Here is a 26,121-nt window from a genome sequence, read left to right as displayed (position 1 = left end):
TCGAAAATATTTTTACCGAAAAGCTCGTCCAATTTCCTATAAGTTTGCCTCCAGTGTAATTCCTACAAGTTTGTCTTTGACCACTTTTTGGTACGATGCAACGGCTTTGAGTTACAGTAATTTTAAATTACAAAATACAAAAATATTTAAATTACCTACGCCCTTCTCAAACGTTATTTTCGAGTACAATTGACTCCATACACAAAAAAATGGTCTAAAAAGTTTCATTGAAATCGGAGAGGGTCGGGTACAAAAGTACCAGAAAAATTCCTGATTGGAGCTGGAATTGCTCTCTATTGTTCAGTGTTTAATAAATGCAGGTTTATCCACAAAACTTCTTATATTTTTAATTTTTATTTAAGAGCGAGTTTTTCACCGATGTGAAACAGGTCGTATCGAGGTGCTCCGATTTGGATGAAACTTTCAGGGTTTGTTTGTCTATACATGAGATGAACTCATGCCAAATATGAGCCCTCTACGACAAAGGGAAGTGGGGTAAAACGGACTTTGAAGTTTGAGGTCCAAAAAACATGAAAAATCTTAAAATTGCTCGCATTTCCGTAAAACTTCATTAATTCCAACTCTCTTAGATGCATTCGAATGGTCTTTTAAAGCCCTTCAAAACGTGCTATAGACATCCAGGATTGGTTTGACTTTTTCTCATAGCTTTTGCAAATTACTGTTAAAAATGGATTTTTTTAAAACCTTAATAACTTTTCCCAACAGCCTCCAACACCCATACTCCCATAGGTCAAAAGTTAGGGAATTTCATGGACTATAAGCCTACGGTATTAACTTTTTGGCCAATTGCAGTTTTTCTCATAGTTTTACGGTTTTTCTAGAACAAACATTTTACAACGTTAGTTTTTGCCCTGTAGGCCTCCATAGCGGCACTTTTTGGTCTCAATTTTGTCATATTTGGAATTCCCGGAAAATTTTACATTAGGTTGAGGTGTTGTAATTTTGAATTTGATTGTAAAAAATGCCATTTAGAATTAATTAAAATATTATTTAGCATTTTGTCGGATTAAGGGTAAAACAAGTTTTCGCCTACTTGATACAGCATTTGACGTATTGAGCATAGGGTAAATAAGATCTATTTCTTTTTTCAAAAATGTTTTATTTAATTATTTTTTAAAGCAATATTACAACTCCAATACTTCTAACTTACGTGAAATTGTCCGAGGATTCCGAATATGACAAAATTGAGACCAAAAAGTGCCGCTATGGAGGCCTACATGGCAAAAACCAACGTTGTAAAATGTTTGTTCTAGAAAAATCGTAAAACTATGAGAAAAACTGCAATTGGCCAAAAAGTTAATACCGTAGGCTTATAGTCCATGAAATTCCCTAACTTTTGACCTATGGGAGTATGGGTGTTGGAGGCTGTTGGGAAAAGTTATTAAGGATTTTAAAAAATCCATTTTTAACAGTAATTTGCAAAAGCTATGAGAAAAAGTCAAACCAATCCTGGATGTCTATAGCACATTTTGAAGGGCTTCAAAAGACCATTCGAATGCATCTAAGAGAGTTGGAATTGATGAAGTTTTACGGAAATGCGAGCAATTTTAAGATTTTTCATATGTTTTGGACCTCAAACTTTAATGCCCGTTTTACCCCACTTCCCTTTGTCGTAGAGGGCTCATATTTGGCATGAGTTCATCTCATGTATAGACAAACAAACCCTGAAAGTTTCATCCAAATCGGAGCACCTCGATACGACCTCTAGAACAAACCGAGCAGAATCTACAAATACTGCCTCTTAAGTCGCATGCACTGGGTTGCCATTTTTTATTTTTTAAATGAGATTCCATTATGTTTTGAAGCATTTTTATTGTGATTGGAAAGCTCTAATTGTGTTATTTTACTATAAAATGGGCATGTAGTCAGAAATACTAAAAATGATTCTTGACTGCTTTATTTATGTTTCCTTGCAATTCACCACCATTCGACCAAATTTAATCAAATTATTTCTTAAAAAAAGTGTTAGAGAATGTATTGGAGGATTTTTCTTTTATTAGGAAAAAAGTTTGGAGGTACATAAAATGTTGCAAAATAATAACCACTGTTTTCGGAAATCGGGAAAGCACTGACAGTATAACTCTTCCATTTAATAATCAACGATTATACATCTATTATATGGAATTCAACAAGCGCATTTTGTTTATGACTAAGTAAAGAAAATCAAACTGTCGCGTTTAAAATATTTGAAACAGAAAAAATGATAAAAAAGTTGTAACCTATTTTGAAATAATCATTGAATATGTTTAATACATCGATAATAATAATGTTAACTACTTCTCTACTAAAATCTGAAAGTGTTGATCATAATAATGCCTATAGGCAAACTTTATTGATATTGTTGCAAAGTATTGTTTAAAAACTAACCTAATCCACCTATGTGGTTGATGCCTTCCTCACTTGTTACCAACAATGGGTAATATGAGTGGTTTGGACACATATTTCAGCTATTTTTTTTAGGTCCAGAAAAATAAGTACACAGATATAACTTAAGTTGTCATAACTCGAGACAGGGTTGCCAGATCTTCAATTATGTGGACTCGTTGGAAAGTTCTTTCGATTACCTAACCAACGATGGGTCGGATGATGGATCCGAACATAGTTTACATACATTTAAGTGAGATCCGACTTCAAAAAAGTACATAAATATCACTTAAGTGGTCATAACTCGAGACAGGGTTGCCAGATCTTCAATTATGTGGACCCGTTGGAAAAGTCTCTCGATTACCTAACCAATGATGGGTAAGATGATGGATCCGGACATCGTTTACATGCATTTAAGTGAGATCCGGCCAAGATCCGGCTTCAAAAAAGTACATAAATATCACTTAAGTGGTCATAACTCGAGACAGGGTTGCCAGATCTTCGATGTTGTGGACTCGTTGGAAAGGTCTTTTGATTACCTAACCAACGATGAGTCGGATGATGGTTCCGGACATCGTTTACATACATTTAAGTGAGATCCGGCTTCAAAAAAGTATATCAATATCACTTAAGTGGTCATAACTCGAGACATGGTTGCCAGATCTTCAATTATTTGGACTCGTTGGAAAGGTCTTTTGATTACCTAACCAACGATGAGTCGGTTGATGGTTCCGGACATCGTTTACATACATTTAAGTGAGATCCGGCTTCAAAAAAGTACATACATATCACTTAAGTGGTCATAACTCGAGACAGGATTGCCAGATCTTCGATGTTGTGGACTCGTTGGAAAGGTCTCTCGATTACCTAACCAACGATGGGTCGGATGATGGATCCGGACATCGTTTACATGCATTTAAGTGAGATCCGGCTTCAAAAAAGTAATTAAATATCACTTAAGTGGTCATAACTCGAGACAGGGTTGCCAGATCTTCGATATTGTATTCTCGTTGGAAAGGTCTCTTGATAACCTATTCAACGATGAGTCGGATGATGGTTCCGGACATCGTTTACATACATTAAGTGAGATCCGGCTTCAAAAAAGTACATACATATCACTTAAGTGGTCATAACTCGAGACAGGGTTGCCAGATCTTCGATGTTGCGGACTCGTTGGAAAGGTCTCTTGATTACCTAACCAACGATGGGTCGGATAATAGATCCGGACATCGTTTACATGCATTTAAGTGAGATCCGGCTTCAAAAAAGTACATAAATATCACTTAAGTGGTCATAACTCGATACAGGGTTGCCAGATCTTCAATGTTGTGGACTCGTTGGAAAGGTCTCTTGATTACCTAACCAACGATGGGTCGGATGATGGATCCGGACATCGTTTACATGCATTTAAGTGAGATCCGGCTTCAAAAAAGTATTTAAATATCACTTAAGTGGTCATAACTCGAGACAGGGTTGCCAGATCTTCAATTATGTGGACTCGTTCGAAAGGTCTCTCGATTATCTAACCAACAATGGGTCGGATGATGGATCCGGACATCGTTTACATGCATTGAAGTGAGATCCGGCTTAAAAAAGTACATAAATATCACTTAAGTGGTCATAACTCGAGACAGGGTTGCCAGATCTTCGATGTTGTGGACTTGTTGGAAAGGTCTTTTGATTACCTAACCAACGATGGGTTGGATGATGGATCTGAACATCGTTTACATGCATATAATTGAGATCCGGATATATGTGAAAACACATTTTTATACATAACTTTTGAACTACTTATCGAAACTTCAAACAATTCAATAGCGATGTATGGGACCCTAAACCAAGTTGAATGCAACTGGTTCGATCAAAATCGGTTCAGCCAGTGCTGAGAAAACTTGGCAAGATTTTTGAACACATACAAACATACACACACACACACATACACACACACACACAGACATTTGTTCAGTTTTCGATTCTGAGTCGATATGTATATATGAAGGTGGGTCTTCGAGCTTTTAATAAAAAGTTCATTTTTAGAGCAGGATTATAGCCTTACCTCAGTGAGGAAGGCAAAAAATGATATGATTTTAATTTATTTTTCAAATATAATTCAACCGGTAAAAAAAAAATCTCATAATGTTTATGTCCTACGCCAATTAGACGGAAAGTGATTATCATTGTAAATCAATGTATCTAAAAAATGTCTTCCTGGAAAGGCGTATAGGGCGCCTCCTTTTAAATATTTTTAAAATTTTAAAATTAAAATAAATCAAAAATCCCTAGGTAAAATAATTTCTTGGTTCCGGATATTTGAAAAAGATCCCTTAAGCGTCCTTTCCAAGATGATAATTTTGAGGTACATTGATTTGCTTTAATAATTTCCTACGTCCATGGCATGATGTCGATGTAAGTCTTTAAAAAATCAATGTAGCTTTAAAAAATAGTTTCGCTTAAAATTGTTAATTTGTGCTTCTTATAAATGTCAGCCTAGAAGTGAGCAAATTAGGGCTAGTTTTTTTAATGATTCATTAAAAAAAATAACAAATAAATATTTAAATTTATTAGCTTTCAATAAATGAAGTGGAAGTTTGAGGTGAAGTAAATGAATCTTATTTTATTTACAAAATTGTTCTTCTGAAAAAGGCCTTCAAAACTGGGGGTATGTTTTAATTTCTGTTTCGATAACGTATAAAACTTGTAACTTACATTTTTCCGTTTTGTGATTCGAACTAATTTTCATTCAGAAAAGCATGACACATAGAGAGTATTTAATAATAAATAATCTTAAATAGGTCACAAAAAAACTGGATTTTTTTTAAAAGGTCCAATAAACCAAATTTCCAGTTTTTGCTTTTTGGGTGTTCTTGAAAACGCCTTGAGTCAGGGGTTTTGAAAACACCCAAAAAGCAAAAACTGGAAATTTTGTTTGTTGGACCTTTTCAAAAAAAAAAAAACTCCAGAAATATTTTCAAAATCACTTTTGAAATATTTAAAAATATATGAAGTCGGAGTCGCAGTCCGAGCCAACAATTTATTTAAAGCTGGAGTTGGAGTCAGAGTCGGTTGGAGTTGAAGCCGAAGCCGTAGTCAGAGTTGTAATCGGCTAATCACAGAAAGCCGGAGTCGGAGACGGAGTCGGAGTCGTTGGAAATATGACGCGAAAATGAGTTCCCAAAATCGTGAACATGCGTTCATGAAAATGGTAACCACGAACAAAGTGTTCAAATCCCATGGTACGTTTTTGAAAATCGTACCATGGGATTTGAACACTTCGTTTGTGGTTCCCATTTTCATGAACGCTTGTTCACAATTTTGGGAACTTTTTTTCTCCGTGGGATTTGAACATCTATGAATTTGCATTTCTTTAAGCAGTTTGAGTTCTTTCCAACAAAATGAGAAAATATTTATTTAATAACAAACTTGCCATTTGATTTGTTGTAAAAAGAAGAGATTTGAGGATTCTCAATTTCAACGACCTTTGAAATCGCTGGAAAAGTCAACGCGCGTTCGCCAAGTTTAAGGCGACACTTTGAGGATTTCAAATCATTTTAAGGTGACCGTTTTGGACACTTTATTCACTCACTAAAAATCCTTTAATTAACCGCATTATCGTCAACGTGGATGAGTCGGTTTTAAATAAAAAAACATCTTAAAAGTTCAACATATGTAGATGAAAAACAATTGTTTATAATCAAATAACAAATAACAATAACGAAAGAGAGGGAATACTTGAAAAAAAAGAACATGATAGCGTTGTAATACAAGATTCAATAAATGTGCCCAATTTATACCACCGTCCATGGGGGTGACAATGGATGAAGTTAAGTGATTTTTTACGGTTTTCTCAGATTGTTATCATTTTAAGGAATGAGATTGAGAAATTTTTCAAACGATCGCATTTAAGGCAAATTAGGCTTATGATATGTGTCTCAACTTTATATTCTAATGTCAAACATTTTTCTAAATTTAAATTTTTGATTTGATTTGTTTTGCTAAAAATATGAAAACCTTTTAAATGTAACGGATATAAATTCCTGATTTTTCGAAAGAAATTTCAATCTATACTTTCCTTCAATTTTGTAGCCAGCCTACACACACAAGATGGGTTGTTATAAAATTAAGTTTTAAAATGAGAACAACATAACCTGAGTTTTGAAAACATAAAAGTTTCAACCACTTTTCTTAAGTAATAAACGTCCAGGCCGGGAAAAAAGCGCAGCCCACAGACGTGTCCACTAGTTCCGATTATCATCTTGGCGAGGGCGACGGCTGCAAAAGATCCAGTTTCACACGCGTTGTACACTGCAAAGATACACTCCTAACGAGCAGACATCAGATGCCAATTTGGCGAGGCCGGTTGCAGAAACCAGAAACTGGCCAGCCTGTGGGAGCGCTATTGCTAGAGGAGGGAGGGTGTATCATCGTTATCAACACCCCCTTAAGGGGGTTATGGGCTAGTTTAGTCGAATAATTTAGTGTCGGTTGTCGGTTCAACGAGATTTTTTTTTTATGGAATGAATGTTTTAAGCTTAAGTTGATCCTCTTACAAGCTTCCCAAACTGTTCTAAACTAGATTGCTTTTAAAATTGAACAGTTCGTTCTCGGAATTCCTCTGTGATGAACTTTTAATTGCCGCTCCCAGGTCAAATCTCTCTGCACCAGAAGGGCTTAGATTCTTGTAGCTGATTTTCAGGTGCCTAATTGGACCAAATTTGTCTTTTCTGTTTCGCCTTTCCAGAATGGTTCTTTGAAACAGGTTTTCTCGTGGAGAGGAATGCACTGCGGATGACATAAATTTTTGGGTAATTATCTGCCTTTCATGGTGGTATTAGTGAGTTTTTCCAGTTTGCTGTGGGTAATTTTACACCAAGGTTAGGTGGCGTCATTTTATAACGGAATGAAAAGATCGATCAAGATTGAAAGCTGTTTTGATCTGTAAATTTATTAAAATCTCAATAATTTGCACACGCAAAATGCAAAGTATATGCACCAGGTTGTCAATTACCACCATCAAGTCACGCCAGGTTAGGCCGTGCGACAATCTAGATCCAATTGCCATTAGTGCCATCATTAGGTTAAACAACCGTCCGTCACAACCGAGCATTACCAACTTCATCGCCGAGCGTTTTCTAGCTTTGATTAGCAGTAGGAGCATTCATGACTGACGTTGTGTTCATTTATGGGTTGAAAATCGTGCATGATTTTAGGAGAATAGTCTTAAGTTTAAAATTTGTGAGAAATGGTACGTAATTTTAGGATGACCCAAACGACGATCAAAGCCAGGTACAAGATTGACGTGGGTCCACGCGGAGTAGACACTTCTGAGACCTTGGCCTCCCGTCTGCTGGTCCAACAGATGGATAAATTGATATCGCTTGCTTAAAGAGGAAGGATTGGTGGAAGGTTGTGAGGTTCGTCGCAAATCAACACTGCCAACTACCTTTTCGACTGGCGTGCTGGATGAGACTGGTTGATGATTAGCTTGAAGGCCGAGGAAATGATGTTGCAGCAAGTTGTTTGCTTTGGCGCTGCCTGGAAGCCTTGAGTCATTCATTAAACGTGTTTCAATTACAATGTAGAGATTTGCGGTGAGGTGTCAATTACATCAGACTTGATTATTTTTGTAGATAGCTCTTAAAAAGATTTTTGTTATTAAATTTGCCGAGACATTACCCCAAAAAAATTCCAATCAGCTTAGTCAAGATGCCTTTCACACAGACGACGCTCAATCATATAACTGTCACAGTGCGACGTTTTCCCAACTCATTCCCTCGCAATTCAAACACGCAATCAGAAGCTCTAAATCTACAGAAATTCATCGAGCGTAACGATTATAGACGACAATCTGCCAAAACGCACAGGTGCCACCAACTTACTTTGCCACGGGTAATTACGCGCCAAATTGACAATGAATTATCGTTTGTTGAGTTCCATTCAATGAACCCATTCAGCTTTTTTTGGTAGCTGAGATGGTCTATGCTATAGGAAGACGTTGGTCTTTTAGGGAGGCGAAATCGCTAACATGAATTATGGTTGAACTCAAAATTGATGTATTTTTTACCAATAGTATCCTGAGAAGTTCTCTCAGATTTCGGTCATTTGATTATTTTTGTATTTTTGAATCCGACTGAAACTTTTTTGGCGCTATGCCCAAAGAAGCCATTTTGCATCATTAGTTTGTCTATGTAAAATTCCATACAAATTTGGCAGCTGTACATACAAAAATGATGTTTGAAAATTCAAACATCTTATGAAGGATTTTTGTTGATCGATTTTGTGTCTTCGGCAAAGTTGTAGTTATGGATAAGGACTACACTGAAAAAAAATGATACACGGCAAAAAAAATTGGTGATTTTTTATTTTACTTTTTGTCACTAAAATTTGATTTGTGAAAAACACTATTTTTTATATTTTGATATGTTTTCGGGGACATTAAATGCCAATGTTTCAGAAATTTCCCGAACGGGCAAAAATTTTTGACCGAGTTATGAATTTTTGAATTGATACTGATTTTTTAAAATAAATAAAAATATTGCTCGCAAAAATTTATCAACTTCATTTTCCGATGTAAAATCATATTTGCAATCAAAAAGTACTGTAGTGAAATTTGGATAAAGTGCACCGTTTTCAAATTTAAGCCATCTATAGGTATTTTTTTGAAAATAGTCGATGTTTTTATTTTTTTAAATTAGTGCACATGCTTGCCCACTTTTAGTGAATTTTTGAAAAGCTGAGAAAATTCTCTATATTTTGCATTTTTGAACTTTGTTGATACGACCCTTAGTTGCTGAGATATTGCCATGCAAGATATTAAAACCAGGAAAATTGATGTTTTCTAAGTCTCACCTAAACAACCAACAATTTTCTTATGTCGATATCTCAGTATCTAATGATCCGATTTTCAATGTTTAAATATGAAACATTCGTGAAATTTTCCGATCTTTTCAAAAAAAATATTTTCAATTTTTTAAAATCAAGACTAACATATCTAAAGGGCGTAATATTCAATGTTTGGCCCTTTTGAAATGTTAGTCTTACTTAAAAAAAAGTTTTCGATAAGATCGGTAAATTTCACAAATGTTTCAAATTTTAACATTCAAAATCAGACCATTTGTTACTGAGATATCGACATTAGAAAATGATGGGTGAGACTTGGAAAACAATTGTCTTGTTTTCAAATCTTTGCATAGAAATATCTCAGCAACTAAATTTGATATTACATTGGAAAATGAAAATGAAAAATATGCGATAAATATTTCGATTTTTTGAGATATCAGTATCGATTGAAAAAATCATAACTCGGTCAACAATTTTTTGCACAACCTGGAAATTTTTGAAAAGTTGGCATTTGATGTCCCCTAAAACACATCAGAAAAAAAGTGTTTTTTGCAAATCAAGTTTTAGTGACAAAAAATGAAAGTAAAAATCACCAAAAAATTATTAGCGTGTATCATTTTTTTCAGTTTTGTCCTTATCCATACCTACAACTTTGTTCAAGACACCAAATCGATCAAAAAATTCCTTCAAAAGATACAGATTTTTGAATTTTTGTATGGACAGCTGCCAAATTTGTATGGAAGATTACAGGGCTGCGGAGTCGGGTCATATTTCAAGCGACTCCAGCTCCGACTCCGACTCCGGCTCTCTGGGATTAGCCGACTCCGACTCCGACTCCGACTCCAGCTCCGGCTTTCAGATCCAACCGACTCCGACTCCGACTCCAACTCCGGCCCACCAACTCTAGCCGACTCCGACTCCGACTCCGACTCCGACTCCGACTCCACATATTTTTAAATATTTCAAAAGTTAGTTTACTATTATTTCGAAAACATTGATAAATAGGATTATTTAAAAACTCTTTTAGTGGAAAAACCGGAAAAAAGTTTCTAGTTTTACAAGTTTTAGACGTTATTGAAACAAAAATAAAAAAAACGCCAGTTTTGAAGGAATTTTCAGAAGAACAGTTTGGTAAGTAAATTTTTATTTATTTACTCAACCTCAAATTGTCATTAAATTGATTAAAAGCTAAAATTGTTATTTTTTTAATGATCATTAAAAGAAAGCTGGCCCTTATGATTGATTTAACATATAAATTCAATTTTCTCACTTTTAAGTTGACATTTATAAGAAGCACAATGACTATCATAGTCACCTTGTATTTTTAAATAACAATTTTTAACGAAACTATTTTTTAAAGCTCCATTGAAATTTTCAAGACGTACATGGACATCACGCCAAGGTTAAAGAAGTTTATTATTACAAATCAATGTATCTAAAAAAATCTTCGTGGTAAGAACGCTTAAAGGGTCCTTTTCAAATATCCGTGACCTAGAAAATATTTTACCACGGAATTTTGGATATATTTGAATTTTTAATTTTTTTATACTTTTAAAAGGAGGCGCTCGATACTTCTTGCATCTTCACCTAAAACAAAGCTTTATGAATGGTCGTGTGCCTCCATGAAAATATATGAAAAAACATAGAATTGGATAAAAAACGAAAATCCACAGGATAAATATTTTCTAGGTCACAGATATTTTTTTATCTTGAAATTCTGTCCTATCCTGAAATCTTTAGATTTATTCTACGCTAATTTGCAAAAATATCAAAATAGTTTGCCTAAGGATCAACATTCTCAGACACTTTTAATTTTTTGTACAAAGTTATAAACAAAATGCGCATGTTGAGTTCCAAGTAATAGATTGTTATAATCGTTGAATATTTGTTGGAAGAGTTATCCTGTCAGTGATTTATTTTTTTCGATTTCCATAAATAGTGATTATTATTTATATTTTTTGATGTACCTCGTCACTTTTTTCCTGAACATTGATTTACTTAAAACCACCAAGACATTCACTATCGGGGTATAAGATAACTGTGTGTGTTCTTTTTTAAGAAAGAACTAGATTAAATTTGGTCAAATTTGAGTTTAAAGGGTACATAAATATTGGCAAAAGGATGCAGTCAAAAATCAATTAAATATTTCTGACTACAAAACCAATATTGTTTATTTTTTTATTTTATTTTTTTGAGTTATGATGATACTACATACTTGGGTAAAAGCTGATTAACAGGTTATCATTTAGTGATCTCTAAAAAAAATAAAAATGGCGACGCAGCGCATGCAACTTGAAAAAAAAATATAAGAAGTTTTGTAAATTAATCTGTTTTATAGCAAATACTAAAAAATAAAAAAATAAACATAATTGTTGTTGAATTTAAGATAACTCCGACTCCAACTCCAACTCTAGGTAATCAGAAATTTTCGGCTCCGACTCCGACTCCGACTCCAGCTAATAAAATTTAGCCGACTCCAGCTCCGACTCCGACTCCAGCTGTTCGAGTTTTTACGACTCCGACTCCAACTCCGACTCCAGGCTTCCCAAAAAGACCCGACTCCACCGACTCCGGCTCCGACTCCGACTCCGACTCCACAGCCCTGGAAGATTATATGGACAAACTAATGACAAAATGGCTTCTTTGGTCATACCGAGGTCACCAAAAAAGTTTCAGCCGGATTAAAAAATAAAAATAAAAATTCTTTAAAAAAAAAACGATTTTGTAGAGAATTGCTCTCCTATGAAATGATTCTACTGTTCTTTTCAATATCAAATTTTTAAAATAATTCCTCAAATCTCAAACCACTAACATTTGAAGATGTTTGGTCGCTTTTCTTATTCTTTTCCATATTTTCTCAAGCCAACAGTGGTGCGAAATAATTTATGTGTGAGAATTTTCCAAGCTGTACCAGCCAGCCAGCCAGCCGGCGTTCATTTTCCGCGACTTGAATGACTCAACGTCTCGTCATCGTCACGTTCACGGCGGCGGCTGTGTGTGATACCTCGAGCAAGGTATTCCGCTGCAAATGTGGGGTGCCGTCATAACTCATGTATGCCATTATGGAGCAGGGCTTGGTGCCTTGGCAAAAGCTCTTCCCTTTTGGTGCACGTGTGGTGGGGTTGATGAAGCTTTTTTAGACTAAACAAATATATTTTTGAAAGAATTTTTAATTTTGTAAAGATTGCGTAAATTTTTGTCAATTTTATTTATCGTTTAGTCTAACAAATCAAACGTTACCTTTGCGCCCATGGTCGGATTGTGTTCGCGCGGGGGGGACTAGTTCAAGGGTTGCAACGAAAAAATTGCACGTCTAGCGGCAAGGTTCGTTCCGATCTGGCGTTGTTGTTGCTTGAAGGGATCGAAAGTGCAACGGACTCTCCTTTGGCGGGCGCCGAAGGGAAGGGCACATTACTTTGCTGTTATTTTTAAGTCATAGTGGAACGCGCTAACCAGTTAACTATTAGAGGGGAGAGAGATGAGGGTTGCTGTGAATTGCCATCGAGCACAATGTGAGACAAACAAGTTTGGAGACACTGTTGGAAAATGTTTTTTTAATTTTTTTTCTTTTGCAAAATTCTATGGGAACCACTACATTTTTAACCACAATAAATTCAAAATTTACTATTGTTTTGGTAAAATTGTTTTTGTTTTTTTTTGTAGTTTGATTGCATACTTTTCATAAAACTATAATTCAAAAAATCTAATCTTAAAGAAAAATATTCCATTTACCATTTTACAAAAAAGACGTACACCTTGATAGAATTACACTGTAATTACATATTTGGATGCAAAGTTAAACTGTCAATCGTGCAAAACATTTGTTTAATAAAGTTTCAATCTTTTTAATTTATATTTAAATATTTTATTAGATAAAAGATCCCCCAAAAAAGATCTTCGAAAAGCTGAGAAAACGTTCTACAATCATATTTTCAGAGCTTACACGATTAGAAATACTGTAAGCAAATCCGATAACTCTAGGGAGTCGAATTTATAAATGTTTCAAAATTCGTCATCATTTTTCTCGATCTTGCTGTGAATGTCGATTTAGGAAACATTTCAATGTTTACAAATTCGACAACATAGAATTACCGGATTTGCATACAAGATTTCTATCCGTGTAGTTGATCGGACAACTGGTTGTTAAAATATAGACAGTATCCAACATTTAGCTCTAATTATAAAATTGATGATGACTTGGAAACTCTTACGTAAAAAAAATGTATAATTTTACCTTCGAAAATGTGAACTTTTACCACTTTTCTGGCGTAATGCACCTTTTTCAGTCTAAATTGAGGTCAAATTGCAACATTAAAGAGGTAATATTCAACCTACCAAAATAACACCTTCCAAAATTACATTATTTTTTACTGTGTGATTTTCAATGTCTAAATTCAATCAAAATTTCATCTTTAAAAAGAGCCTAAATACAATTGTTATTATTTTCAAATGTAAGAAAATACTCGAAAAATATGTTTTTGTTAAAAGAGCAGAAAAATATACAAGACAGCTTTAAGATTGAAAATCAACCAAGAGTTACCAAGTAGAGCGTCCAATTTCCCGTCCCGGGAAAAAAATTCCCGGGAATTCCCGGGATTTCCCGAAAAAAAATATTTCCCGTTTCCCGGGAAATTTGTAAATTTCCCGGGAATTCCCGAAATTCAAGCGGAAGTATACATTTTCTCAACTTTCTGGTACATTTTTTAAACTTTCAAAAAAAAATCTAAATAAAAAAACTTATTTTAATAAATTCAATTTACTGTTCTTATTGAACTTATCAGTTCGTCTAAAAATTTTATGTCAAGATTTATTTCAGATGATAATAATTTCTGAAGCATTCACAACTAGGTATAGATCTTGTACGATATTATGAATAAACTTACGATATTAAAAATAAACTATTAAAATTTTGGTAAGCTTTTTAAGCAAAAATTCTTGTTATATCATTTGAAAATAAGGTAACTCTTCCCGCCAAGATCAAAATTGATTTTTTTTTGTTTTGTTTCCCATTACCAAATTATTAGGTTAATTTGTTCAAAGTATTCGAGAAATTACAGTCAAAAGTTAAAAATTTATAGAGCACTTAAGCTACACTCAAAAAAATTAGTTCGCGTAAACGTGAACAGAGCTCATGCCAACGGGAACCAGGAAGAAAACTGTTCATTTTCATGGTGCAATGCACTATAAAAGTTGAATAGTTTTCTTCCTGGTTCCCGTTGGCATGAGCTCTGTTCACGTTTACGCGAACTCATTTTTTAGCGTACCAAGGGCGTAAAGTTTAAATCTGAAACTACTAAACAACTTTTTTTTTCTATGAAAATTCTTTTTACCGAAGTCTTTTATTAGGCCGAATCATTAAAAATATCATTAAAAAACTACTTCAAAAAATGTAAACATATTCCAAATACTCGCTCCAAACATTTGAAAACTGGAAGTTGTAATTACATAAAAATGGTATTTCGAGTGAATAGCAGATTTTTAAGGTAAATTCAATGCTTATATATTTATTCATGAGATTAATCCAGAAAGATTTGTTCTGAATAAAATATTTGCCATGAAAAACATATACCTGGCTATTTCTTATCAATACAAAATACTAATCATTATATTTTGAGCGAACGAATTAAGAAAATTTATATATTTTCCTGAAGTTGTATGTTTTTTTTACAAGCAGCCAAGGCATTAAGTGAACCTTAAACATACTCTGACCATTAGAATTGCTATTTAATACTATTTTGTTGCAATATATTGACCAAAACCAGGATCAGAACAATTTTCGATTAATTTAGAATTTCCCGGGAATTCCCGGGATTTCCCGGGAAATTTGTTGAAAATTTCCCGTTTCCCGGGAATTTTGTAACCCCGGGAAATTGGACGCTCTATTACCAAGGCAACATCAGTTGAAAAATGAGAGCATGAGAAAAATCCCCTTGTCAGTATATTCAAACTATAATGTGCTGAATCCTAGCAACCAGCTGTCGGATAAACTAAGCCTTTAAAAAAAGATAATTGTAGGACATTTTCTTTTGAAGTTTTTTGCTGTGACATTTTCATCTTAAATTCAAATTGAAAAATATCAATAATTTTTCAAAAACTTTAACCAAAAAATGCTTATGATTTGAAAAATGGATTGCAAATTTCATTTTGCATCCAAACATGAAAATATGAATGTTGATTGTCGGACAAAAGGTCGAAAGACATAAGGTCAAATAGACATAAGGCCAAATAGACAACGTCGAAAGGACAAACGACAAAATCACAAAATATTGTAGAAAACAATGAAATGAAGTGAAATTCTGTAATAATTTTTACTTAATTAGATATTTGTATGTAAAATATTTAAATGTATTTTAAAATACGGTAGTTTGAAGAAATTTGAAAATACATGCATGCGCTTCGTTTGTTATCCAATATCCATTATAAAAATAATAATAAATCGTTGAAAAATACGGTAATTTGTGAAAATGAGTGTATTTTACAAAAAAAAGAATAAATTAAAACATGCATTTAATATTATTTTCGTTTGATGCCCAGAATGTAAAATATGTAAATTTCAGTTATTTGTATAAGTATTTTATACAAATAACTCAAATTTACATAATTTTATAAAAAATGAGTATCATGCAAAAACAAGAAAATGCTTAGAAAGTGAATGTATTCATAACTAAGCTTCGTTCTATACTCATATTTATTACGAATTATGAAAATTTGAATATTTTCGCAAAAAACTTGGAATTTTACGAAAATTTGTGTATTTTATTTGAAATAAATATATATAAAGTAAAAATGCAAACACGATTTCGCTACGTTTGATACGCACATTTCGAATTATGAAAATTTGAGTATTTTCGGAAAACAAATTTTGCTCCGTTTATTTTACAGGTTGCAAAGAATTTTCATTGAATACGGAATTGTAAAAATCTGATAATTCTTAAAAAAAAAGCCCATATTGCAAATTATCAAAAATAGTGTTTTCGAAAAAATGTATTTGATGTACAAAAACAAACTTGAATAAATGTGAAATAGAATAAAGAACTTCGTTTCGTTGGATAACCGAGCAATTTTAGCTCAAATCGGGAATTTTAATGAAACTTTTTAGACATGTTATCTTAGGCCTGTATATGCCATTTTTGTGTGTATGGAGCCAATTGTACTCAAAAACCCCTATTTTATCAACATTTTTATTTTTAAACCGCTGTATCTCACACGGATTGGACATAGGACAATGGTCAATATCGAGACTTTTATGTAAAATTATTTGGCGAATCGATTCCCACTATTGGTTTTTGAAGATTCTGACGTTTAGAAAAAAAAAACAGTTTTAGTAAATGATTTTTTTAGGAGAGACATACCCTCCTGCATTTTTCGTGAGTCAATTCAATTCAATTTAATTCGGTTTTATTGGTGAATAATCAAGATACAACAAGTTCTTTTGAGGTACATAACAGAGTTTTGGAGTTCCATACAGCTGTGTGTTACATCATAATCCATTTTGGAACAATTTTGCTTGTAAATAAAGGTGCCACCAAGAGTAAGTTTTCGTGAGTCTTTTTGTCAAATGTTAGGCTATTTTCACAAAAGTTTTGAATGAAAAAAAAATCGTCACGTTACCTTAAAATTTATTTTTAAAACTTAAAAATTGACAAATCTCATAAAAGTGGCATGTATTTTTCTTTCGGTGTATTTTTTCTGAAAGCCCATCCAATTTTCTACAAGTTTGTCTTTGACCACTTTTACGATGCAACGGCTTCGAGATAAGGTAATTTTTAAATCACAAAATACAAAAATATTTAAATAACGCCCTTCTCAAATGTAATTTTTGAGAACAATTATCGCCGATCGAATTATCGAAATAACTATAATGATAACGATAGATTATCACAGAATTCAAACATTTACCAACATATTGACAGATACATTTTTTTAGTGCTTTGTTTATCAAAACGACGCGCTCGTCATAATACTGCTTCGTTTAAGGCGAAGCCTTCGCGCATTTTCCTCCCCCGTCATATTTGAAACCCCGAGGAAAACCCCAGAATACACCATCGTCCACGCAATATTCAGATGTGCATTTTTGCGACGGAACGCAATCAGTGTTATGATATACGACAAAAAAAACATAAACATAACTCACACACACCTGCGTGTTTTCGAGCCGTTGTGACGTCAACTAAAAAATTTTCGCTTTTATTTGCGCGTGCAAAAATTAAAAATATCCACAAATGCGCAATTATGGAGGCCCTTTCACGAAAATTAAGGGTGTGCGATTGTCTGCGGTGGGAAAAACAGCACAGAGCTGGAATCATGAACGTAAATTGAGACGACTTCACAGTAAGCAGCGGAAAATGAAATGATGGAAAAATGACTTTTCCTTGAACATCTGGCATGAACCGTATCAGATGATGAACGATTTTCCTCTCTTTGAAGTACCTACAACGTACTGTGTCTGTCTTTACAACTGTCTACGCAACACAAAGATTCGAACCAGACGGAGAAGTCCTACGCCCTGAAAGACGAAAGGTTCTTTGAAGATTGTCTGCGCAGTCTTCTGGTTGTGAAGTTTGACTTGTTCCTCTTTTTCCGATGAAAGTGAGAACGAACGGGAAAAAAAAATTAATCAAATCATGAGCCCAAATAAAAAATAAATCAACCGCCAGCCACTTTTCGGCGAACCCACCCAAAAACATCAATCACATTAGTTCCAGCGCACAGAGTGTGATGATGACGAAGGTGCTTCTCTTTAATGACCACATCGATTTTGGTGCAGGCAGCAACAAGTTCCTGGGAATGTTCCTTTCATTAGAAGTATCGGCTGTTGCGAGTTGAGACGATTTTCTTTGAACAGGGGCTTCGGAAGACTTTGTTGAACGACACGACACACAGGCGGTTGGCTCTAATGACGTGTTACGGCCCATTAGAAAGGGGAAGAGGGGAGGAAGAGCTAGAGAAGACGTATCGAAATGAGATCCTAATGAGCGCAGATTGAACATGATTTTGAAGAAAAATGGTTCGGAGAAAAGCGTTGCTTCTGCGTTGGCGGATGGACAAATCGGTGGAGAAGATGTTCATCGAGATTGCTGATGAAGAAGACTCGATGGGAGATCGAGAGATGAAACGGCTTAGTTGCATAATGTTATTACCTGTGGAGAGAGGCTCCGTTTGATGACAGCTTTATGAGGGTACTCATTATTATTCAATATATAACTAGGAAGGAATTTAGGTTTGTATTAAATGATAAATAAAAAAATGGAAGTTGTTTATACAAAAATGGTACGTATAAAATCGAAAATCTTTACTTTTAAAGAAATTTTCCAATCAATTTGGTGTCTTCGGCAAAGAAGATGAGGACTATTCAGAAAATAATAAGTATTTTGTGATGATTTTTAAAGTATATCTATCATCAAAAATATATTTGAGCAATTCTCTACCAAAACCGGAAATGGATTTTATTTGTATTTTTTGATTTGGCTCAAACTTTGTGCGGGCCTTCCCTATGACCAAATATGCTATTTTGTGTCATTGGTTCACCCATACAAGTCTCCATACAATTTTGGCAGCTGTCCATACAAAAATGGTATGTAAATATTCAAACAGTTGTAACTTTTGAGTGAATTTTCTGATCAATTTGGTGTCTTCGGCAAAGTTGTAGGTATTGTTGAGGACTTTTGAGAAAAAAAAGAGGTACACGGAAAAAAAATTGCAGATTTTTTTATCAACTTTTTTTTCACTTAAACTCAATTTCCCAAAATACGTATTTTTTGATTTTCGAGATTTTTTGATATGTTTTAGGGGACAAAAATCCGCAACTTTTGAGCCATAGAGAAACATGGTCAAAAAATCTGCCGCCGAGTTATGAATTTTTGAAAAAATAGTGATTTTTAGAAAAAATCGAAGTTTTATGCAAAAACAAGTTTGACATTACTTTTTAATGCAAAATTGAATTTGCAATCGAAAAGTACTTAACAGATTTTTTGATAAAGGGCTCCGTTTTCAAGATATAGCCACCGAAAGTTTGATTTTAGCGAAATATTTGCAGTTTTTCAATTTTTAAAAATAGTGACCATGAGTGACCATTTCTAAAAATATTTTTTTTTAAAAGTTCAGAAAATTTGCTATAAAATTGTCTAAGAGACATTGAAGATTGGACCTCTGGTTGCTGAAATACAGCGACTTAAAGAAAAAGAAACACGAAAATTGAAGTTTTCTAAGTCTCACCCAATCAGCCCACCATTTTCTAATGACGATATTTCAGCAATTAATGGTCCGATTTTCAAAGTTAATACATGAAACATTTGTGAAATTTTCCGATCTTTTTGAAAAATTTTTTTTGAAATTTTTTAAATCAAGACTAGCATTATAAATGGGCGTAATATTCAATATTTGGCCCTTTTTAAATGTAAGTCTCGATTTAAGAATTTTAAAAATATTTTTAATAATATTTTTAGAAATGGTCACTCATGGTCAATATTTTTAAAAATTGAAAAACTGCAAATATTTCGCTAAAATCAAACTTTCGGTGGCTATATCTTGAAAACGGAGCCCTTTATCAAAAAATCTATAAAGTACTTTTCGATTGCAAATTCAATTTTGCATTAAAAAGTAATGTCAAACTTGTTTTTGCATGAAGCTTCAATTTTTTCCAAAAATCACTATTTTTTCAAAAATTCATAACTCGGCGGCAGATTTTTTGACCATGTTTCTCTATGGCTCAAAAGTTGCGGATTTTTGTCCCCTAAAACATATCAAAAAATCTCGAAAATCAAAAAAATACGTATTTTGGGAAATTGAGTTTTAGTGAAAAAAAAGTTGATAAAAAAATCTGCAATTTTTTTTCCGTGTACCTATTTTTTTCTCAAAAGTCCTCAACAAAACCTACAACTTTGCCGAAGACACCAAATTGATCAGAAAATTTACTCAAAAGTTACAGCTGTTTGAATATTTACATACCATTTTTGTATGGACAGCAGCCAAAATTGTATGGAAACATGTAAACGCAAAATAGCTTATTTGGTCATAGGGAAGGCCCGCACAAAGTTTGAGTCAAATAAAGAAATACAAAAAATAAAAATGGTCGAAATCGGCCGATTTCGTAGAGAGTTGCTCATTTCCCAAAATCCAAATTTTTTAACTTTTGAAATATTTTGAGCCATTTTGCCGCCAATGTATGATTTTTTGAGAAAAAAAAATGTTCAAAAAAAGAAATTTCATAAGTTTTATTTTTTTCACCTCAGTTAATCCATTTTTCAAACAAAAAAAAATGTGATTGTTCATGCGCAAAATATTTTTTTTTCTAAGAGTTGAAAAAAAATCCTAGCAATTGGCAAAGAGGCATTGAAGATTGAACCTCTGGTTGCAGAAATAAAGCGAATAAAATAAAAAGAAAATTGAATTTTTGAAGACTTTTTTACATTTTTGTATCAATATCTTAGAAACTAGTATTCCTACTTTTAATGTACAAAATTTAAACATTTGTGAAAAATTCTGATTTTTTTTTAATTTGAAAAGGGTTCGAAATTTATTTCAAAAAGGTTCACATACACATTATTTTTAAATTGTTTATTTTTAAATTACGTGTTTTGTAACTTTGCAGGGTTACTTATCTGAAAATAACAGTATTTTCCAGGGTTCTAGAGGAGGCAAAAACTAAATACTGGTGTGTTTACATAAGGGGTTTGCTTGCATTCATCACCAGTTATCAAAACCAAATTTTTTTTCGAATGGGTGATGAAGTAGTTTTTTGACTATTTTCGATCAGTTTTCTGGACATTTAGATTTAAAGGTTTTTTTAGATTCAGCAAATTTTTATCAAGCTTCACCTTTTGATCCGTTATATTACCTTGAGTACTGTTAGTACTATTTTCAAAATTTCAAGCTCGTCATATGCATTTTTTTGTTTACTTTTGAAAAATTTCGAAGGTAGGTTAGAAATTTGATGGAATACTTTAACATTTCAAAATATTTTCAATTTTTTAGAAATCTGTTGAAGTTTTACAAAGACAACCTGAAAACTTTCTTGTGTGTTCTTGTGGAAATTGAAAACATTGAATAGGGGGTTTTTTAAGTGTGGGTGTGTGTTTGGTTCAATCCAATACCCGCTGGCCGGTAGCGAAATTATGGGAAAGTATAGTTTGTATCAGACTTGGGTTGAGCTGATACAGCTTTTCTCAGTCTCGGGTGTTAGCTGCTTCCAATGACCCATTTCAGAATGGCAGAAATCTGAGCGGCCCAATTCCGAGGTCATTGGGCATTGTCTGGCCCCACCTAAACATAGAACAAGAACCAGACGGGTCCTCAACCTATCTTCAAACTTCCAATCCCATCAGCCAAAACAAGGATCAGTGCGTATTCAATTATTGTTCAAAAGTAGGCAAAATGTGAAAATTTTAGTTTGGATGGTTTTTTTTAACGAGTTGAATACCTCCCTTAGAACGAGCTAGCCCACATCACACTAATACCACTGCAAGAGCGAAGCCGCTGAACTGTCAAACGTTTGACCAAGCGGCGTAGAAAACAAAAATCGCGAAAAAAACTGTCCAAACTCCCAAAACTGCAAGAAATCTTCACTTTCCACATGAAATCTACACATAGTATAATCTTTTCACTACTTTTCACGCGATTTACTTTAAAAACTACCGACTAAATAATTCAAATTCTGCGGACCGCACACCGCCAGCCTCTGCTATCGATGGCAGGGCTGCCAAATTTTTTCATTGAATAGGGTTTTCTAAGTGTTGCAAAATTACACCATAAAACAAAATCAGTTATTAAAAATATATTGAATGTTTGGCCCTTTTGAAATATTTGTCTTGGTTTAAAAAATTTGAAAATATTTTTTTCGAAAAGATCCGAAAATTTCAGTGTTTCATATTTTAACAATGAAAATCGGACCATAAGTTGCTGAGATATCGACATTAGAAAATGGTGTGTTGTTTGGGCGGGACATAGAAAACATCAATTTTCCTGTTTTTAAACCTATGCATGGCAATATCTCAGCAACTAAGGGTCGTTTTATCAAAAATCAAATTAGAATTTACTCAACTTTTCCAGAATATTTTTTTCAAAAATGGGCAACATGTGCACTAATTTAAAAAAATGAAAAACTGCGACTGTTTTAAAAAAAGTCACCTAAAAATGGATTTAACTTGAAAACGGTGCACTTTATCAAAAGTTCACTAAAGTACTTTTTGATTGCAAATTTGATTGATTTTACATCAAAAATGAAGTTGAAAAATTTTTGCAACCAAATTTTCGATTTTTTGAAAAAATCAGTATTGATTCAAAAATTCATAACTCGCTCAAAGTTTTTTTTTTTTGCAAATCAAGTTTTAGTGACAAAAAGTTAAGTAAAAAATCACCATTTTTTACCGTGTATCATTTTTTTCAGTGTAGTCCATATCCATACCTACAACTTTGCCGAAGACACCAAATCGATAAAAAAAAATCCTTCAAAAGATACAGATTTTTGAATTTTCGTACACCATTTTTGTATGGCCAGCTGCCAAATTTGTATGGAAAATTATATGGGCAAACTAATGATGCAAAATGGCTTCTTTGGGCATACCGAAGGCACCAAAAAGGTTTCAGTCGGATTAAAAAATACAAAAAAATCGAATGACCGAAATGTGAGAGAACTGCTCAAGATAAGTTATAAATTTGTCGATGCCTCCCGAGCTACGATGCTATGGGGAGGTTTTTATTAATATGAACCCCTCAAAGGACATTTTAGAGTAGAAATTTCAATCACTTTTACCATTTAAAACATTTACCATTTTAAACATAACAAACAATTCTTCTCACACATCCATAATACAGAAAATGTACAGAACTTCTCTCCAAACATTGGACGATAATCTCTGTTTTATTTTTTTGTCATTCTAATGATCACAAATGGTTTTGATGTTTTCATTATTACAATTTTCTTTTCAATCCACCAGGAAACTTAAATTTTAAGCTAACATATAACAAGCATTTCTGGAACACAACTTCTAATCCATTTTAAAGAAACGCTTCTGACCAGATAAAACTGGAACTTCAAAGACACATTCCTGCAAGCTTTCACGTTCCCCAAAGAAGACAGGATATCAAAAGAAGCGTTTAATCTCTTGGTATACATCCAGCAGTCAGCCAAAAAGGGTTCAATCTCGCTTTCAGTTAGAATTTTTCCTCCAGAAAAAGGAAAAAAACAAACCAAATAATCCGACAATATATATTAGAACACGCCACATCCCGAGCCGGCTAATACCATTAGTCTGATTAGAGAAAATGGGATCTCCGAACACGTTTCCAAACCAGTTGGACCTCACTCGGGGTGCTTAATCGATTTGACTTCGAGCCCTTCGGCTTTCATTTGTGTTCAGCTGATGCTGTGAAGTTCAAGGTAGCAGCCTAGGCTGATTATGGGCATTTATCTTCCCAAAACGAGTTTTGATAAATCAGCTGTGAATGGTGTGGTAGGATTTCCTCGAGTTGCGGCGCATTCGAACTCGTCCAAAACCGACATTCGTGACGTGACAATTTCTGCCACGTCGGGCTCACATCTTTGTTCAAGGAGTCGCAGCGATTCCCACCGCGCTGGCAATTTGTGACTTTTACCGTCTTTACGACCAGTGTAGTCATAAATTGTGGCGAGTTCAGCCGGTGAGAAAGACGACAGCATCTCAGGCGGTAGCGAAACCAAAACCATCGCACTGTGTGGACGAAGGTTTCCGCCGCTGGCGGGTCGTCGAAATCTCCAACATATCTTCACCTCACCAGCTCACCTTTCCGGGGCCATGAGCCGGTATTGAACCGTGTCGCGGCGGAGGTCGTCGCGGAAAAGATTGTTTGCATGGAAAGAGGCCGGTTTTTTTTAAGGTGATGCAAATCAGGTGCTTTGTTGGCTGAAGATTGTGTGGTGATTTGTTTTGGTCTTTTTGAGATGGTATCAATTTCAATTTGTTGTATGAATGTTTCAATAAAGAGAAGGCAATCGTACAATTGTAGTGACATCTGGTGGTGAATAGCTCCAGCTTCTAACTTGTGTGCAATACGCTGCGTCTATAGCAGGTAACTTGCATGCAATTAGTGCATTCGCGATCAATGACATCTAGTGGGGAAAAGGAAATCGGACTACTGATGATCCATTTTCAGCGAACAACTTAATGATCAAACCATACCATCTATCATAACTAACCATTAAGGTGGTACATCATAAATCAATTTACCAAAAACCCTACATTTGACGCGATAAACAATACCCAATCAGTCCACTGACTGACACGAACATGCTTTTCACATCAAGAAAAAAAAGCACCTTCGCGGGACAGCGTTCGTGCCACCACGCAAGATTAGAAACTTGATCCCGCGGATTCCACCAAATAATGTCTGCTATTTGTGCGGTAATACCTTCGATAACAGCCCTCCCCTCTGGAGCCCCCACCTTCGAAACTTCCGGTCAGACTAATAAACGGACAAAAGTTAAATAATACTGCCACCAGCCCAAAACTTCCCAAACAATTTGGGTGTTATTTTTTCGGCTTTCTTCAATACTAACAATTATTGCGTGGCCAGCCAATAGACAGGTGCGCCGGCTACCGTGGAAAATTACAAAAATAACTTTCAATGGGGGAGGTTGGAAAAGTATTAACGTTCAAATGTCACGCTTGCCCCGGCGGCACTTTGAGGTCAACCCCCAAACCTCTTTGGGAACCATTGAGCATCATTTGCCCCCTCCCGCAAACCCCCCTTTCCACTTCTTCCGAAACTATCAAGATGGACTTTGGGAAGCTGCGCCAAAATCAGATGAGTTGGTGATGAAATATGCGAAATTGTCCGCGGCGGTTACGTCTGCGTGTGAACTTTGTCTTTTTTTTCGTAACACTGTGATGCTGTGATAAATGCTTCGACTTCCAGGTGAAAACTGCCGATGGTCATCTCTCTGGGTCGGTACAATCAGCATTTTTGGATCTATAGTGGCGCTTGGCCTCCCTGAGGGGAGTGAGTTGTGCGAAAAATTGAAGAAATATACAATTTTGCCGGGGGAGGTTGTCGTAAAGATAGCTTAATGGGTGCGACATTTCGGAAGGGGTTGTTAGGGGGCTGCTTTTCGGAGGGGTTTTATTGATTGTTGGAGAAATTTTGGTGATATAACTCGGTGGAGTGGTGCCAGCTGAAGTTTTAGGATGTTAGTTAATTAACATAATTTACAAACTGAACAGATATAAAGAAGAACAAAATATCAACCAAACTGTGAAAACAAGAAAAGAAAATCATCTGGCGAAAGGGATTTTCGAAATTTAAAAGTTGAAATAACATTTTGAATGAAAAAAGTATTTTAAAGTGCATTTTACACCTGTCCAGTTGTTTTGCAATCATTAGTTTCCAAAACATCCAAGTATTAAAGAGATTTTTTTATCGCCGAAAAAAATACTTTTTGCGGTACTGTACATTGGAATTTGGAATTGGAGGGGGAGGGGGGGGGGGGGGGCGCCTTAAACTTTTTTGGTGCCTTTGGTATGCCCAAAGAAGCCATTTTGCAACATTAGTTTGTCTATATAATTTTCCATACAAATTTGGCAGCTGTTCATACAAAAATGATGTATGAAAATTCAAAAATCTGTATCTTTTAAAGAATTTTTTTGATCGATTTGGTGTCTTCAGAAAAGTTGTAGGTATGGATTTGGACTACACTGAAAAAAAATTATACATTGTAATTTTTTTTTGATGATTTTTTACTTAACTTTTTGTCACTTAAACTTGATTTGCAAAAAGACACTATTTTTATTTTTTTTTTCATTTTTCGATATGTTTTAGAGAACATCAAATGCCAACTTTTCTGAAATTTTCAGGTTGTGCAAAAAATCATTGACTGAGTTATGAATTTTTTAATCAATACTGATTTTTTCAAAAAATCGAAAAATT

At 34.4% G+C, this 26,121-nt stretch overlaps 1 protein-coding gene across 6 annotated transcripts in view; it reads right to left on the bottom strand.

Annotated features, from left to right (window-relative positions):
* LOC120429132 (high affinity cAMP-specific and IBMX-insensitive 3',5'-cyclic phosphodiesterase 8) overlaps positions 1 to 26,121 on the bottom strand; it is a 315,218-nt gene that overhangs the window by 92,843 nt on the left and 196,254 nt on the right. The gene's annotated exons all lie outside the window — the stretch shown is intronic.

The sequence above is a fragment of the Culex pipiens genome, chromosome 3, assembly GCF_016801865.2.
Source record: "Culex pipiens pallens isolate TS chromosome 3, TS_CPP_V2, whole genome shotgun sequence".
NCBI classification, from domain to species: Eukaryota; Metazoa; Arthropoda; class Insecta; order Diptera; family Culicidae; genus Culex; species Culex pipiens.
Note: the sequence above shows the minus strand (reverse complement) of the source record. Positions and strands in the feature narration are given on the sequence as shown.